This window comes from Leucopleurus acutus (genome assembly GCF_964270905.1).
Source record: "Leucopleurus acutus genome assembly, chromosome: 7".
Taxonomy (NCBI): domain Eukaryota; kingdom Metazoa; phylum Chordata; class Mammalia; order Artiodactyla; family Delphinidae; genus Leucopleurus; species Leucopleurus acutus.
The window spans coordinates 100,493,541-100,509,644 of record NC_139150.1 but is presented as its reverse complement, the minus strand read 5'-3'; the positions used below and the strand labels follow the sequence as shown (position 1 = coordinate 100,509,644).

Below are 16,104 nucleotides of genomic sequence, written 5' to 3'. Positions count from 1 at the left end.
CTCTCTCCTCAGAGTCTAGCCTGTTGCTTTACGAAAAGTGCACATTAGCTAGTTATGAACAAGTGAAGATGGTAGAATATTCTTTAGGAAGGCTCTTGCAGCCTCACATTTGGCCATCAATGGAGACTAAGCTCTGGCCACAGACAACTGATGTCATTCAGTGTCAGGGACAGTCCTGTAATGTAAAATGTAAGCCATTTCTGTCCCCTCCTCCCTCCAGCTTCTTAGACGAAGATTGACCGACAGATGTCAGACAGTCAGCACCAGCGCGTGGGGGTCAGCCCCGAGCACCCCCCTAACAAGCCCCGGCAGGAGCTGCTCCTTTTCCCTCCACCTTTGCTCCAGGAGGCCGTTAGGGGGCTGGAGCCTTAAAAAGCTAACTTTCGCGTCTTGTTATAACCTAGTTAGTGATGGGCATAGTGGCAATCCTTCAATTCCCCTTCCTAGAGGGATTACTTCCTTAAAGGATCAACCTGGGTCCCTTTACTTTGTGATGTAGATGACTTCTTGCCTGCTGCATCTTGAATCTGTGGAGTTCTCTTACCTAATGTCTCCAAAAGCAGACGGTACAAGGTGCTTTACGTTGCCTAGACTGGCATTGACAATTCTTAAGAATGAATCGATCTTTCCTTCACAAATCAGGAGAAGAGTAGAGCAGAGGCCACTAAAGGTAGAGTCGTCTCTGGGTGATCTGAGACGCATTGTTTCCACCTGTCTTACAGAAATCCTTTTTCTGAAAAACTAGTAGCCTATTTCAGGCTGGAGAGAATTGAAATTGACAAGTAACTGCCCAGCCAAAGCTGAGATTTTGTCCAGTAGAATTAATTTAACAATACACACACATCTTGGCACCTCCTTGGACTGAGGGTCACAACCAAAAGGGTGGCTTTGTCCCTCAAAGCTGAGGTTCCTTTCTCTTCCTCCTTAGAGGGCTTCTACGTCATCTCTTGCGTGGCCCCTGACCCTCTCTCCCTGAGAGGGGAATAGCACCAGTGCCTGGGCACACAATTGCACTCAGTTCCTGGCTCAATGGCTGGCAAGGGGACCAGGGCTGGGTCCTTCTGATTCACTCCTGGAGTGGTTTTCCTGCTCCCAGAATGAATCCATCCATTCATCCGAGATTGGAATTTTCAGTGGGGGAAGAGACCAGAGTGACGTAGAGCCGTCATGGGAGTCTGATGCCCAAGGTCAAGTTCACCAAGCACATGGGATATGCCAGCCATCGTGGAATAAGGCCTAGGGGTACGCGGCCCATGGTCCCCAGAGGGTAACCATTGTTCTGGGCTAGGCTGGACTTTCAAAATGTCACAGTGAGAAATGTCCAATATTGGTGCCCTTTGCACACTGTGGACTTTGCATGAAGAGTGAGAGGTCTTTGTTCTCTGCTTCCTCAGTGCATGCAGCCCGCCCACCGCCTGTTTGTTTAGTGGGCACTTGCTGCCTTCCTGTACCATCTACTCATCCATCCGTCCACTGATCTGCTTTTCAGCAAGGTGGCCCAGTGGTGGGCTCTGCTCAGAGGAAGGCATTTGATGTTTACATCTCAGATCACTGATCCACCTCTTGGCCCCAAGCCAAGTGCTGCTTTCTTACCCTTCCTCCTCCGTGTCACCCCCCCCTCCGTGTGTGTGTGTGTGTGTGTGTGTGTGTGTGTGTGTGTGTGTTGTGTGTCTTTATTATGGTGTGGAGGGAGAATTAAATGGAATTAAGGATAGTGACCTTAATCTTGCTTAGCTGTCTCCAGGACCCATAGCCTTCCTTGCAACCACACACCTTCATGGTGATCTTAGGCTTCAATGATGAGGAAAAAGGAGCACTGCTGGAGGAAATCGTCCTATACCTAGAGGTTCAGGAGTCTGACTCAGAAGGAAGGAAATTAAAGTCAGTGCAGATAAATTTGGTAGGAGTTGGAATGCTGAGTTCAGGCTCTGGTTCCCTCATTCGCAGTGTGGCCTGGTTAGGCATCTGATCTTCCTCTGTCTTGTTTTCTCCACTTATAACACGGAATGGATAAGCTCAGCTGATACTTTGTCACCCAGACCTGTTGTGAAAAGAAAGGAAACCCTGGGCTTCCCTGGTGGCGCAGTGGTTGAGAGTCCGCCTGCCGATGCGGGGGACACGGGTTCGTGCCCCGGTCCGGGAAGATCCCACATGCCGCGGAGCGGCTGGGCCCATGAGCCATGGCCGCTGAGCCTGCGCGTCCGGAGCCTGTGCTCCGCAACAGGAGAGGCCACAACAGTGAGAGGCCCGCGTACCGCAAAAAAAAAAAAAAGAATGGAAACCCTGCGGATGCTATTTTGTTTTCTGACTCTTCTGGGCTCTTCTGCCCCTTAAATATTGGTATTCCTCAGGGAACTTTTTTTTTTTTTTCCCCTGTTCTCACCATGTATACCCTCCCCATCATCTTCAGGATAAAGGCCTAACTCTGGGCCATGGCCTAACTAAGGCCTAACTAACTGGAGAGTGGAGGCCATGGCCTAACTAAGGCCCTTCTGGATCTGGCTGTCCCTCTTCACTCCTGTGTCCAAGCTTTTCCTGGTCTCTCGTGCCCCTGCTCCTCTGTACGTGCCATTCCCCTGCCCAAAATGCCCTTTACTCCCCTCACCTCCCCACCCGCCATCCCCCAGGCCAACATCACTCATCCTTAAAGAGTCAGGGCAGGCTTCAGCTCCTCTGAGGGTCTTCCCTGAACGGCCCCCCACACCCTGCCAAGCTGAGTGGGGTGCCCCTCCTCTGACCACCGTTAGCATCTGTACTTGAATTCTTGGCTTACTTTCCAGTCAGCCCACTAGTCCATGAGCTGTTGAAAGCAGAGGCTGTCTCTTGGTCACCACTGTATCCCTAGCGCTGTTCCCGGCAATCAGTAAATGTTTACTGAATGTATGAATGAGGACTTTCTTCCCATTTACTGACTTGCCTTCACTCAGGAAAAAATTTAAGATAAAAATGTGCAAAAGCTACTGGCCACTTCCTGAAGTGAAGAGCGTCTAAGCGTGCTATTGTTAACATGAAGAAGTGGCTTCCGAGGCTCTCTGAGGCTGTCTCTGTTCTCTGCCCTCCCCTCCCCACCCTTCCCCCACCCAAACTCCTTTATTCTCGAGCTTCATGGTGCTTCTCTTGTAGTACTCCCACGCTATCCACGTATCACAAACGTGCGCCTCTCTCCCACATAAAGTCCGTGAGAGCAGGATCTACAGCTTCTCCATCTGTGTGTACACATACTGTCTTGCACGTAGTGGGTACCTAATCGGTAATTGTCAAATGAAGTGGATGGAATGTAAAGAAGGACGGTAAACTGCTGGATCAGAGGGAACCACCCATGCAATTGCAAACATTTTCTCCGTGGAGTCTCTTTTCCCTCTAGCATCACCAGTGCTATCTTACATTCATATAGTGCTTTTAACTTTGCACAGTACTTTCCCATCCATTCTCGGATATCATCGCCACATCTACCCTTTGAATTTTGCAGTTCAGGTCTGATTATTTCCCTTTGACAACTTACCCGAATTCACTCACCTGGCGGAACTGGAACTGAAACCTGCATCTCCTGAGTATTCCCTGTGCTTAAACAGGAACATTAGGAAAGTGGAAGACCATTCCCAAGCTGATTGGATCCCAAAGGAAGGTGTCTGACTTTGCTAGGCCGTATTGACACCACCAGGTTGGTAGTGAATTACAGGAAGTGACCAGTTTTCACAGGTAAAGTGATAGAGGAAGTCCTGTGTCCTGCAGACCTCCAGGTATTCTGGACCATCTCAGCTTCTTCCTGTTCTGGGGCCTCCCTGCATGGGGCAGCCTTATCACTTGCTTCTGTGACTTTGGACAGACCAGGCTCTCCCCAAGCTTCTTCCTCCTGTGTAAAGAGCATAGTAATGCCTAGAAGACAGGGACCCCATGAGGAGCCCATGAGATTCTATATTCAACATTGTTTTGGGAACAAATGTAAAACTCTTCTTTCAGCCTTTCGTAACAAGGGGGGAAGGGGCCTTTTCCCGATTTTGGAGTAGTTGGAAAGAGTCAAGTACCTTGAGTCCCACAGCTTCACAGTCAAAGGTGTTTTCTTGTATATTATACTTTTAAGTAAATGTGTTGAGGTAGCTTTCAAATTGGCAGTTAAACTATTAAAGTTGTTTTCCCAAAACCATTATTCTGGTGGCTAATCTATTAAGTAGAGCCCAGTATAGTTTGTTGCACACAGATAGTGCTCAATGAATCTTTGTTGATTTAATGCATATCGAACAGTTTTTAATGTACAAGGGCCTGTGCTAAACACTGGGAGACATTCAAAATGCTTTAAGAATCCATCCTTGTCTTCGGCCGGTGTATGGAAAGTGCTGGAGGTTCACAAGAATGACAGCAGATCACTAAACGTCCCTGTGGCAGCATCAAGAAAGACTTCAAGCAGAAGATGTGATTTTAACTGAACCTTGACGTAGCAAGCGTGTCCTGTTGCAGTGGGGCACAGGAGAGGGGTGTGCAGGTTAGAAGAATGGTGTGACAAGGGTGTGTGGAGACAGAATGCGTGAAGAGTGTTGGGGGCAGGCAGTCAGGAGGCCAGCTTGGGTTTAGTAAATAGTGATTTGGGTGGAAGCTTCATTGATGAAAGCTGGCACTCTGGTTGGGGCCATACTGTAAGCACTTTCAGTGCCATGCTGAGGAATTGAAATTGAGCCTAGGCTTCTGAAAATTGAAGGTTTTTGAGCAGGGAAGTGGCAGGGCAAAAGCAATGATTTTTGTCAGGTTAATTTGGCAGTGGTCTGCAGGATAACTCGGAAAAGAGAAAGAATGGAGTTGGGGGTGGGATACCTTGGACAGTGGCTTCCGAAGTTTTTTGACCACAGCTTGCAGTCAGAAATGCCTTTGATAGCAACAGACACACACACACACACACACACACACGAAATAAGTTTCACATTGTATGTGTACAATGCACTCAGATATTTTCTACTATGTTTTATTTTGTTTTTTAAAGAATGACCCACTTCAGTTGATTTCATGACTCATTTTGATAGATGTTTACAATGGAATGATGTGTAGCAGTGTAAATGATCGGTGAGGGATGGGTGTTCTACACACCCCGGTTTGAAAAACACTTTTCTAGGAGTTTATTACAAATATTCAGACTAGAAGCTTATACCTGTGACTCCAGCCAGGTAAAGATAGTGTTCTTTATTTGGTTGGTTGTCATTGGTTATAAATAAGGAATACAGAAGGGGCAGCTGTAAAGAACGCTGGCTGGTTCTGCATAAGAACTTATTGCATAGATTTGAAAGCTGCCAACCACTTTATATAGAAAAGAAAACCCAGGTAGACAAAAGCCTAAATCAAGATGTTCCATTGGGCTTCCCTGGTGGCGCAGTGGTTGAGAGTCCACCTGCCGATGCAGGGGACACAGGTTCGTGCCCCGGTCCGGGAAGATCCCACATGCCGCAGAGCGGCTGGGCCCGTGAGCCATGGCCGCTGAGCCTGTGTGTCCGGAGGCTGTGCTCTGCAACGGGAGAGGCCACAACAGTGAGAGGCCCGTGTACCGCAAAAAAAAAAAAAAGATGTTCCATTTATTAGTAATCAGGGAGAGCAGATTAAACCAACATTGAGAAATGAAATGTCATTTCACAGCCATCAGACTGGCAAAAATGGGCAATTTAGTCTGGCAATGCCAAGTATCTGAGGATGAGGAGCGGTGGGAACTGGCATCTGCTGAGTGGGGTGGCGGGGTGGGGAACTGACGCAACCACTGGGAGATTTTGTAGTGCCTCACACAGCCAAAGACGGGCCTGCCCCTCACCCAGAGAAACTTCTGCACCTGTGCAGCAGGAGACCTGAGCAGAAATGTCCGCTGCTTCATTGTTTATACATGTCTAGCCTCTGAAGAATGGGAAAATAAAACATGGTGTCATTACATAGTGAAATACGCAGTGTCAAAATGAATGAAGTGAGCCATGTGTATCAGCAGGGGCAAATCTCAGAAACATGAGGCCCAACATAAAAGGCTAGTTTGGAAATGATACATTCAATATTGTACTATTTGTATAAAGTTTAGATCTGTAAAACAACACTATGTTGTACTTATGGATTCAAACTTATGAAGCAAAAGTATAGGATTAATAAACACTGAATTCGGGGTAGTGGTTACCTCAAGGGTAACAGGAGGGAGGGAAGGAAGGAAATGGGATCAGGCTGGAACACTCAGGGAGCTTCAGCAGTATCTGTGCTGGTGTGCTGCTTGAAGAATAAGACCCGAAGCAAGTACGGCTCAGTGTTAGAATTTGACAATGCTAGGTGGTGGGTACATGAGTATTTATTATATGTGCTCTGCTCTATAATTTTCTGAGTGTTTCCAATATTTCTGTAACTGTCGTCATGCCTAGCCTGACCAGTATCATGGCTAAGGCTGACCTCATAGCAGGAGAATTATTGCCTCCTGTGGCCAAAAGCTGGGGATGACCGAGGCAGGCGGGCCTAGAAGTGGGTTTCCATCCCAGCCCTCCTTCTGCTTCTAGGGGCCAAACCTTCAACAGAGAAGAGGAAACGGTGGAGTGAAAGCTCTTTTTAAGATTCCTGGTTGGTAAGGGACAAGTGAGAATGAGATTAGAGCTAGTGCCTCAGCTGGTCTAGTGCTTCTCAGAGTGTCTGCCCTCAGCCACTGTGAACCCATCAGAGTGGAAGTCAGGCCATAGGAGGCTTCTCTCTGGCTTGTTCAGTAGGCAGGACAAGGCTTTCACCTCCAAATGTCTTCTGATTCCCTATTATAAAACAGGAAAACCGAGTTTCTACTTCCTCTTATCTTAGCAGGTTAGAATGAGAATAGGTAGTAACTTGTCTGTCAAATATTAGGAGTTTCTTACAGAGCTGCCAAAAAAAAAAAAAAATCCAGCCACCTCCCTGAATCGCCTTCCTTCCTCTCTTTTCTTGACCTCTGGATGCTCCATCAGCCTGCAAACTTGGGTCACAAATCCTTTTACTACTCACGAGGAAGTCACCACTCAATTTTAAGCAAATATATTAACTTGGACCTGGTAGTGGTGGTTATGGCAGGGACTCCTGCATGCTCCCCAAACAGAAAACAACCATTTCAGGTTTCCTGACCATACTTACCTCTGTGTAATTTTGTGCAAGTCCCCCATCTGGGCCTCAGTTTGATCATCATCATCAAAATACCACCACCATCATCTTTGCGACAGGTACTCCCAGGCTGCTTACTGTAGGCTGGGAACTATTTTAAAGATTAAACTCACCTAGCTTTCACAGCGACCCTATAAAATAGGTATATTATGACCCTGTTTTATAGACAGGGAAACTGAGACACAGGAAAATTAGGTAAGTTATCCAAGTCTCAGAGCTGGCGGAGCCAGATCTTGAACCCAGGCAGCCTGGCTCCACAGTCCACCCCCTCATCCAGTGCGCTGTCTCTTGGGTGAAATATGGGAGGGCAGCACTCTGAATGAGCTGACATATCGGAAGCACCTAGCGCAGACACTGGCAATAGTAGATGCTCAATAAATGATCACTTTAATTGGATGATCTCACTCAACATTCTGTGATTCATTCTGTCTTTCCTTTTCAGCGGTCAGCCCGGGGAGCATGGGGAAGGAGGGATCACAGCTGAGCCGGGCCATTGTTCTGGTCAAGTAACAAATCAGCCAAGTCACAGAGTCGTGCCTATTATTTTTAAACACACGCATACCTCCTCGGACTGGTGGCAAGCGAGAGTGGTGTTGTCTGTGCTCCGGTTCGGAATCCAGCTAATTTAGGGGAAGGACTGAGGTGGGGCTGGAGAGGCTATGGTCCTAGGCACTGGAAATGGATCCTTCACAGCTCAGGCCATTTCCCCTTCTGATGGGGTGGGTCTCTCACGTCCTTGCTTGGGCTGAACTTTCCTTGGCCCCGGGCATTGTGGCCAGCTGGCCCTTCAGAGAGGATGGCATCCAACAAGCAGCTGCTCCGCCGGAGCCAGCTGACTCTCCGTAAACCCTGCCCTGGCCCCGGCCCACTGTTTGCTCTCTCCGATTGTCAAGGTGGTGGTAGCCTTGGTGGGGCCTCAGACCAGAGAAGGCAGCGACCAGAGGATAGAGTGACAGAAGGATGGGGGAGGAGGGACTTGTCCTTCCAGCCTGCAGAAGCTGCTGCCTTTCGCCCACCTTCCTGCTCTTGCCGAGACAGTGACTCAGGCCCAGACCACTCCCCGGAGAGCCAGGATTTCAGCCACTATCTGCTGCCTCCTACTCTTTGCTCAGCCCTCCCTTCATTCTCACCTCCCTCCCCTCCCCCCACGCCCCACCCCCAAAACTGTGATCTTTGCCCAGCTGGAGATATCGGGATGATACACGGTTGGGTTGACTGAATCACTCCAGGGTTCTCTCCACCCCCGGGCAAGGCCTCGGCCCATTCAGGCTCAGTAGAAACAAATTCTGGAGGCCCAGTGAAGGCCAGGGAGGAGGGGGTAGGTTTTAGCTTCTTTAAGCTGTTCTTGGTAATGGAGTGGAGGACTCTCCAAAGAAGGTGGGGCTCGGGGAATCTGCTGGGGTGACCAGGGGATCCCCACCCAGCTGCCATCCGGGCCTGCCTCTCGTCTCTGCCTCTGCAGTGGAGGGGGTGGGGAAACAAAAGATTGAGAAACCTAGCAAATCGAAAATGCACAAGAGCTGGTTTTGTAAATTGACATTACCCAAGAGCAGGAGTTTTTGGGGAAGGGTTTTCCTGAGACAGACAGAATTAGCCAACTGGCATCATGCTGCTAATAGAGATATTTACTGTTTGAAAAAGTATATTTGTAGCTTTGGAGAACATCCTGTTGACTTTTCTTTATTGTGAAAGAAAATAGAACCCTTTTTCTTGCCCCCTTTCCCTCTGTACACACAGAACTTTTTTTTCTTTTCTGAGGTGGGGCACGTTGGGGGTTGGAGAAGGGTAGGGCTGAGAGAAATGTTTTCTCCATTTTGTTGCCGAGACCAAAATATCCCTCCTCCTGCCCTCTGGTGCTCATATTTATGGAATGGCAAGCAGAACAAAGTAAAGAATCCTACTCCAGGGGCCGGGAGCTCACAGCCTTCATGATGGTTTCCAGAACGTAGAGATTCTCTGGGGAGCAAGCCCAGTCTCCTCTCTGGATCTCTGCGTACCCGCCCGATTCCAGGGGGAGAGCCCTGAGGAAAGCTGTGAGAAGGAGGAGGAACAAAAGTCTGGAAGCCCCCTGCCCCAGAGCCCCAGCCGTGCCAGGACAGCACTGCTCTGAGATGCTCTGATACTGTCAGTCTTGCCGCACACTTTCCAAAGCAGTTGCTTCTGAGGACGTCCCTGGGTTCCTGCGGGGGCCTAGACCGCAGGGTGAAATCAAGAGGTCAAGGAGAAGAAGAGGCAGAAGAGTCAGTTGACGTGCAGTTGCTTTGCTCTTTCGTCTCACCATCTTTCACGTCAGTGGCAGAGAATCCGATCCCTCCATCAGGGCACCTGCCCCAGTTTTCTGGCTCTTTCTCTGGCAGAGTGGAGTACGTTTGCTATTTGGCAGCCTGAGAATAAACCCAGGAGACTCTTCTCCTTTCATATTTCCTCTCAGGCTCTTGAAAATGTTTTCCCTTGACCCATACGCTGATAACTTCGCCAGGCTTTACTGCCAGTGCCAAAGGCCAGCTTCGTTCTCTCCGTCTCCACTGAATTTACTTTCCCTTGACCCAGGCTGATACTTGTAGCTGGCGATGCCTTTTTAGGTTTTATTTTACTCAGGTAAGGATTGGGAGACCAAGGACAATGATATTACCTTTCTTTGTTCTTTATATAGCCTGATCTAAGAGTAGTTTTTTTCAGGAACCCTAAATTAGAGTATGGTATTTGATAGGGCCCCTGGGCCAATAGACTCATTTTACTCATTCATTTAATCATTCATTCCCCGCTTACTATGTGTATGAAGCCAGACTATAAGCTCCATGAGATCATAGAATGAATCTGCCATATTCATCCTGATATCCCTAGAACCTCGTGTAGTGCTAGGCATGAAGGAGGCCCCTAATACATATTTACTGACTGTTCATTCAGTAAAAGGTTGAAAATAGCACTGTGCCTAGTACAGCACTTGGCAGGAGTTGCAGAGAAGCATAACATTGAGTCCCTACCCTTGAGGTGCTTTTGTGTCATAATCAGAAAGCAAGATGTATGCACATCAAAGTTAATTAACCTGTACCTTTAACCAAGCAGAGCTCACTTCAGTAATGGAAGGATGGCTCAGTCTTAGGACATGTATTCACACAGTTCATCACAGCACTAGGTCATAGGAGAACCAACAGGTCCACCAAATGCATGCTGAAAAGGCATTGATATAATTCAAAAATCCAGTCTTTGTATCTTTCAGTAAACTAGAAACAGAAAAATATTTCCTTACTATTAGCCTCCTAAATAAACCAGGAGCCCTCTTCGTATTTTATAGTGAAAGATCAAACTCGAAGTATTCTTACTAAAGTTAAAAACATTTTTCTGTAATTTTTAGCCAATGCCGTAATACAAGACAAAAATAGGTATTAAATATTGGGGAAGAAGAGGGAAATTTTACAATTATTTTAAAATGGTATCACTGTCTACTTGGAAAACCCAACTAGTTCTTTTTTTTTTTCCCAGCCAAATTTCTTGGACTATGTAGGTTAGGTGTATAGCTGTGGTGATTGGTTGTGGGGTAAATATTTAACACCCACTAGCTTTCCTGTGTACTAGGAAGATGAAATGAAAAAGAGAATCCATTTATAGTATAAGCAAAAATATAAAATTCCATGGAATGTACCTAAGACATGTGTAGGGCAAAAAAATTCACAGATAAGTGTTACTTTTGGATGTTAATATTTAACTAAACAAATGTAGAGGACCTATGTGAAAAAAAACTCTTAAGACTAAAGGGCATAATAAAAAGACTTGAATGACTGGAGAGAAGTATTTTGGCCCTGAATGAGCAAACCTAATATTTATAAAGATGTAGGTTCTTCAAAAGTTAATCTATAAATATAATGTATTTTCAGTAATTAATATCCTGATTTGGAAGGGGAAACACAGCAGATGATTTTGAATTTCATCTTAAATATGAAAACAAAATTAAAATAGCCAAATTACCTGAAAAAGAAATGTAATGAGAAGGGATTTGCTTACTAGGTATCAAGATCTGTTTTAAACCTAAATAATTAAATTTGTGTTATTGTCAAAAGAGTAGACAGATCTATGATATAGAGCGGAAGTATTTAATGCTGATAAAATGATTTTTCAAAGATAGATTATTTTTTTAATTCATTCATTTATTTATTTTTGCTGCATTGGGTCTTTGTTGCTGCAAGCCGGCTTTCTCTAGTTGCAGTGCGCAGGCTTCTCACAGCAGTGGCTTCTCTTGTTGCGGAGCACAGGCTCTAGGTGGGCAGGCTTCAGTAGTTGTGGCTCGCAGGCTCTAGAGTGCAGGCTCAGTAGTTGTGGCGCACAGGCTTAGTTGCTCTGTGGCATGTGGGATCTTCCCGGACCAGGGCTCGAACCCATGTCCCCTGCATTGGCAGGCGAATTCTTAACCACTGCGCCACCAGGGAAGTCCCAAAGATGGATTATTTTTTAAATCATGTTAAAACAACTGGTTAGCCATACACTCAAACTCTACATGGAGTAAAGATTTAAATATAAAAGACAAACCACTAAAATTCATATGGAAATTCAAGGGACACAGAATAGCCAAAACAATCTTGACGAAGAAGAACAAAGTTGGAGGACTCACACTTCCCAATCTCAAAACTTACTACAAAGCAACAGTAACTAAGACAATGTGGTACTAGCAATAAAGATAGATATGTAGATCAATGGAATAGAATTGAGAATCCAAAAATAAACCTTTATACTGATGGTCAGTTGATTTTTAACAAGGATGCCAGTTCAATGGAGAAGGAATAGTCTTTTCAACAGACGGTACTGGGATAACTGGATAGTCACATGCAAAAGAATGAAGTAGGATCCTTACCTACACCATATTAAAAAATTAGAAAACACAAAAGGCCACATGTTGTATAATTCCATTTATATGAAATGTCCAGAACAGGCAAATCCATGGAGACTGAAAGTGTCTTTGTACCACACTACAAAATGGTGAATGACTGCTAATAGATACAGGGTTTCCTTTTGGGTGATGAAAATATTCTAAAATTAGCTAGTGGTGGGAATTCCCTGGCAGCCCAGTGGTTAGGACTCTGCTCTTTCACTGCCAGGGGAGCAGGTTTGATCCCTGGTCAAGGAACTAAGATCCAGCAAGCCACGCAGTGTTGCCAAAAAAAATAAAATTAGTTGTAGTGATGGTTGCACAACTCTGTGAATACAGCCAAAACACCAAATTGTACACTTTAAAAGGATGAATGTTACGGTATGTGAATTACATCTCATAAAGTTGTTATTTAAAATTAATAAAGCAGTTTCTGAGTAAAGGTGACAAATTGTGGGATTTGTGCAGGAGATAAAACCAGGTGTATATAATAATATAATACATATACATCTATAATGTATAACACATTATACATTATAATGTATAATAATGTACATCTATTTTATCTCCCTCAGAAATCCCACACAAAGCACAGTGAGGTGATTTTTTTTAAGTCATAAACCTACCAATTCAGGGAGAATAGACATTGACAACATTTGGGGATTGGAATGCAGTGACATGGGGTAACTGACTTGGCAGTTCCCAGAAGGCCAGGTGGTGAACTGGCATTTAGGAAAACCAAGAACTTACATCACAGAATCCTCAAAGGTTCAGGAACTGGTGACACTAGGTACCTCTAGAAGTGGGCTGAAGCCGAACACTCAGATCAGGGGGATTGGTTGAAAGCTGCTTATGAATAAGTTGAGAGTCTTACCATCTGCTCCCCAACGCCATTTCACTGGACACTGTCCCCACCTCACCCTAGCGGAAGAATGAAGGGGCCCCACCCCTGGAGAGTGTGAAGCAGGGAGTTTCTCTACTAGCGCACACAGAGGTGGATTTACTGTGTGAAACTAATGAAGCTTAAGCCTCAGGGCCCCTCGCTTACATGGACCTTGTCCAGGGCCCTAGAAGGAACCCTAGCCATGTGTTCAAATGATCCTGTGTTTCTGTAAACTTCGAAAATGTATTTATACTGCACTCAGCTAAGAATCTCTCTGCCTTCCTTTCCTCCTTTTTTTTAAAATTAATTATTTATTGGAGTCTAGTTGATTTACAATGTTGTGTTAGTTTCTGCTGTACAGCAAAGTGAATCAGCTACGCGTATCCACTCTTTTTTAGATTCTATTCCCATATAGCTCATTACAGAGTATTGAGTAGAGTTCCCTGTGCTATACAATAGGTTCTTATTAGTTACCTGTTTTATATATAGTAGTGTGTATATGTCAATCGCAGTCTCCCAATTTATCCCTCCCCCCCCTTTTTTCCCCTTGGTAACATAAGGGTGTTTTCTACATCTGTGACTCAATTTCTGAATTTCTGTTTTGTAAATAGGTTCATTTGTACCATTTTTTTAGATTCCACATATAAGCGATATCATATGACATTTGTCTTTCGCTGTCTGACTACACTCAGTATGACAATCTCTAGGTCCTTCTTTTTCTTCTTTATACTACCCTTCATGTCAGGCAGCTTTGGAGTAGCCTAGACCCTTTTTGGGATGGGACAGGATTGGAGGGGGTTGTTGAATTGGGAGTATGCTGTTTTGACTCCAGTTTGTAAAGACATTTTTGAAAAACATAAAACAAGTGAGAAATTAGAGTCCTGAGTTGGAAGCGCACAAAGGATACCTTTTTTGATCATCTTCAAATGTATTTTATAGCTAAGAGAAAAATTGGATAAAAGTAGAACACAAAACAAAAGTGACAAAGGTGAGAATGAAATCAATAGATATTACTCTGAAATCATGTAAAGTGTAACAAAACATTGTCACATTGTACCAAAGCTAGTAATTCATTAAGAGAGTAAGATCAGTTTTAGATAGGAGTGATAATTATCTGATGATCTAGTTGAAGAGGAGGAGCAAATCATATGAACCTATTGCTAAAACATTTAAATTTCTAGTGGATTTAACATGAAAGACATAACAAAGATAACATAAAACTCATACCCTCCTACTAGGACCTCAGTGACAGACCAGTTACCCTCATTAATTCAGAGAGCATTTAAGATTAGTCATTGTACAAGAAAATTTGAAATGTGGCCTGAAATCTTATAGTTTATTTATGAGAGAAACATGAGATTTTCCTAAATTTTACAATAATCCTAAAGTTTATATTTATATGTTACCAGTAAGCTGGAAAAAAAAGCTTTTCTAAACTGTCAGTAATAGAAAGCAAATTTCAATCAACACTACTAGAGAAAAGGCTGAATTATTTGTCTTTTCTCTCTAAGGAAATGATTTATCAACTCTGTGTCACATGAAGAGGCAATCATAGACTATGCAGCCAAAAAAATGTGGAGAAATAAATATAAAGGTGTGTCAGGCAGATGATTAATAAAAATATTAGGTTATTCTTGATTTTCTGATGTTCATGTTATGTCAGCTTTTATAGCTTGTAATTTATAATGCTCTTTTCTCTGTTTAAATAAACATTCACTTTCAGGCCTATTTTTATATTTGCAGTTTTGTAATCTCTTTTTTTTAAAGGGCATGCAAAATTGTGTAAGCTTCAGGCCCACAAAACCCAGATCCGCTTCAAGCACAGGTGAGGGCAGGACTTCATAGGAGGATGAAGTGCATGAATGCATGCGGAGTGCTGACACATCCTCTTACACACACACACACACACACACACACACACACACACACACACACACACACACACACAGCCTCTTCTACTCCGCTCCCAGAACAGTGAGCTGGGCCTTTATTCCCAGTCCAAGACAGTGGAAGAATCTTCTCTAGGGAATTTTACCTCCCTTGGAGAAAAGAGTACAAACTGGCATCGAGGATCCCCCACAAAACTTCTCAGCCAGATCATCCCACACAATAGACAGACGTTATTCATGTACTTACAGCTTCTAGTCAGCGTTTTGGTCCCCAGTCATATATTGGAGAAGACAACCAAGAATTACCACTCATCCAAGGGGCATGTTTAATATGAAAAATGGAGACTAAAACAAACACAAAAAGCAACTTGAAGGGAAACTGAGACTATAAAGGAAGAAGAAACTTTTTTCAAAGCTATCATTAAGATTTTCAGATAAGGCATCCAAGAAATAAAAACAGGGTACCATTTAAAAAAAAAAGGGACATCCTAAAAATTAAGAAGAGCTGTTGGAAATTAAAAACATGGCAGCAGAAATGAAAAACTCTTTAGAAATATTAAAAGATAAGGAAACATTGAAAAATAGAGAAATTAGAGGACCAGCCAAAGAGGGTCAGCATCAGAATTATAAGAATTTCAGAAATAAGAAACAGAGAAAATGGGTGTGGGGGGAGTGGTCAGTAGCAACAAAGTTTCCTTTAATCCCAGAACTAAAGATTATAAATTGCCAACTCGAAAGAGTCCTGTGTATCCCCCAGCACAATGGATAAAAACAGACCCCAAGGTACATCGTTGTGAAATTTTGCAACACGGGAGACACACATCTGACCCTCGAAGCTGTCATGAAGAAGATAAAAAGCAGGTCACATACAAAGGTTGGGAGTCAGATTGGCTTCAGACTTCACCACCACAGCAGCACTGGGAAATGAGAAGCCAGTGAAACAGTGCCTTTGAGATTCTGGAAGAAATCATGTCCAGCCTATAATTCTATACCCAGTCAAAACTAACTCGTGTGAGGACAGGATAAAAGGGGTTTGGGTTGCGTAGTCTCAAAACTGATCTCCCTCACACTTTTTCTCCACCCAGATGAGGAGTAAACCAAGAAAGGAGAAGACATGGAATCCAGGTGGAAAAGATCCTAGGAGAGAGGTGGAAGGAATCCCTGTGAGGGTGGTGACAGGGGAGCCCAGAATGGAGGCAGCCCGTCCAGACCCAAGCAGGTCCAAGGCTCCAGTAGAGACTGCTTCAGGAAGGGAAAATGATAGGACACCTGATACGCATGAATGTATTGAGTAGATTTAGACAACTGAGAGAGGATTAGGGATAAACATCTAGAAGATGAAGCATATG

At 44.4% G+C, this 16,104-nt stretch overlaps 1 protein-coding gene across 1 annotated transcript in view; it reads left to right on the top strand.

Moving 5' to 3' along the window:
• The window catches only part of BIN3 (bridging integrator 3), a 44,293-nt gene that overhangs the window by 1,039 nt on the left and 27,150 nt on the right, over positions 1 to 16,104 (top strand). The window lies entirely within an intron of this gene.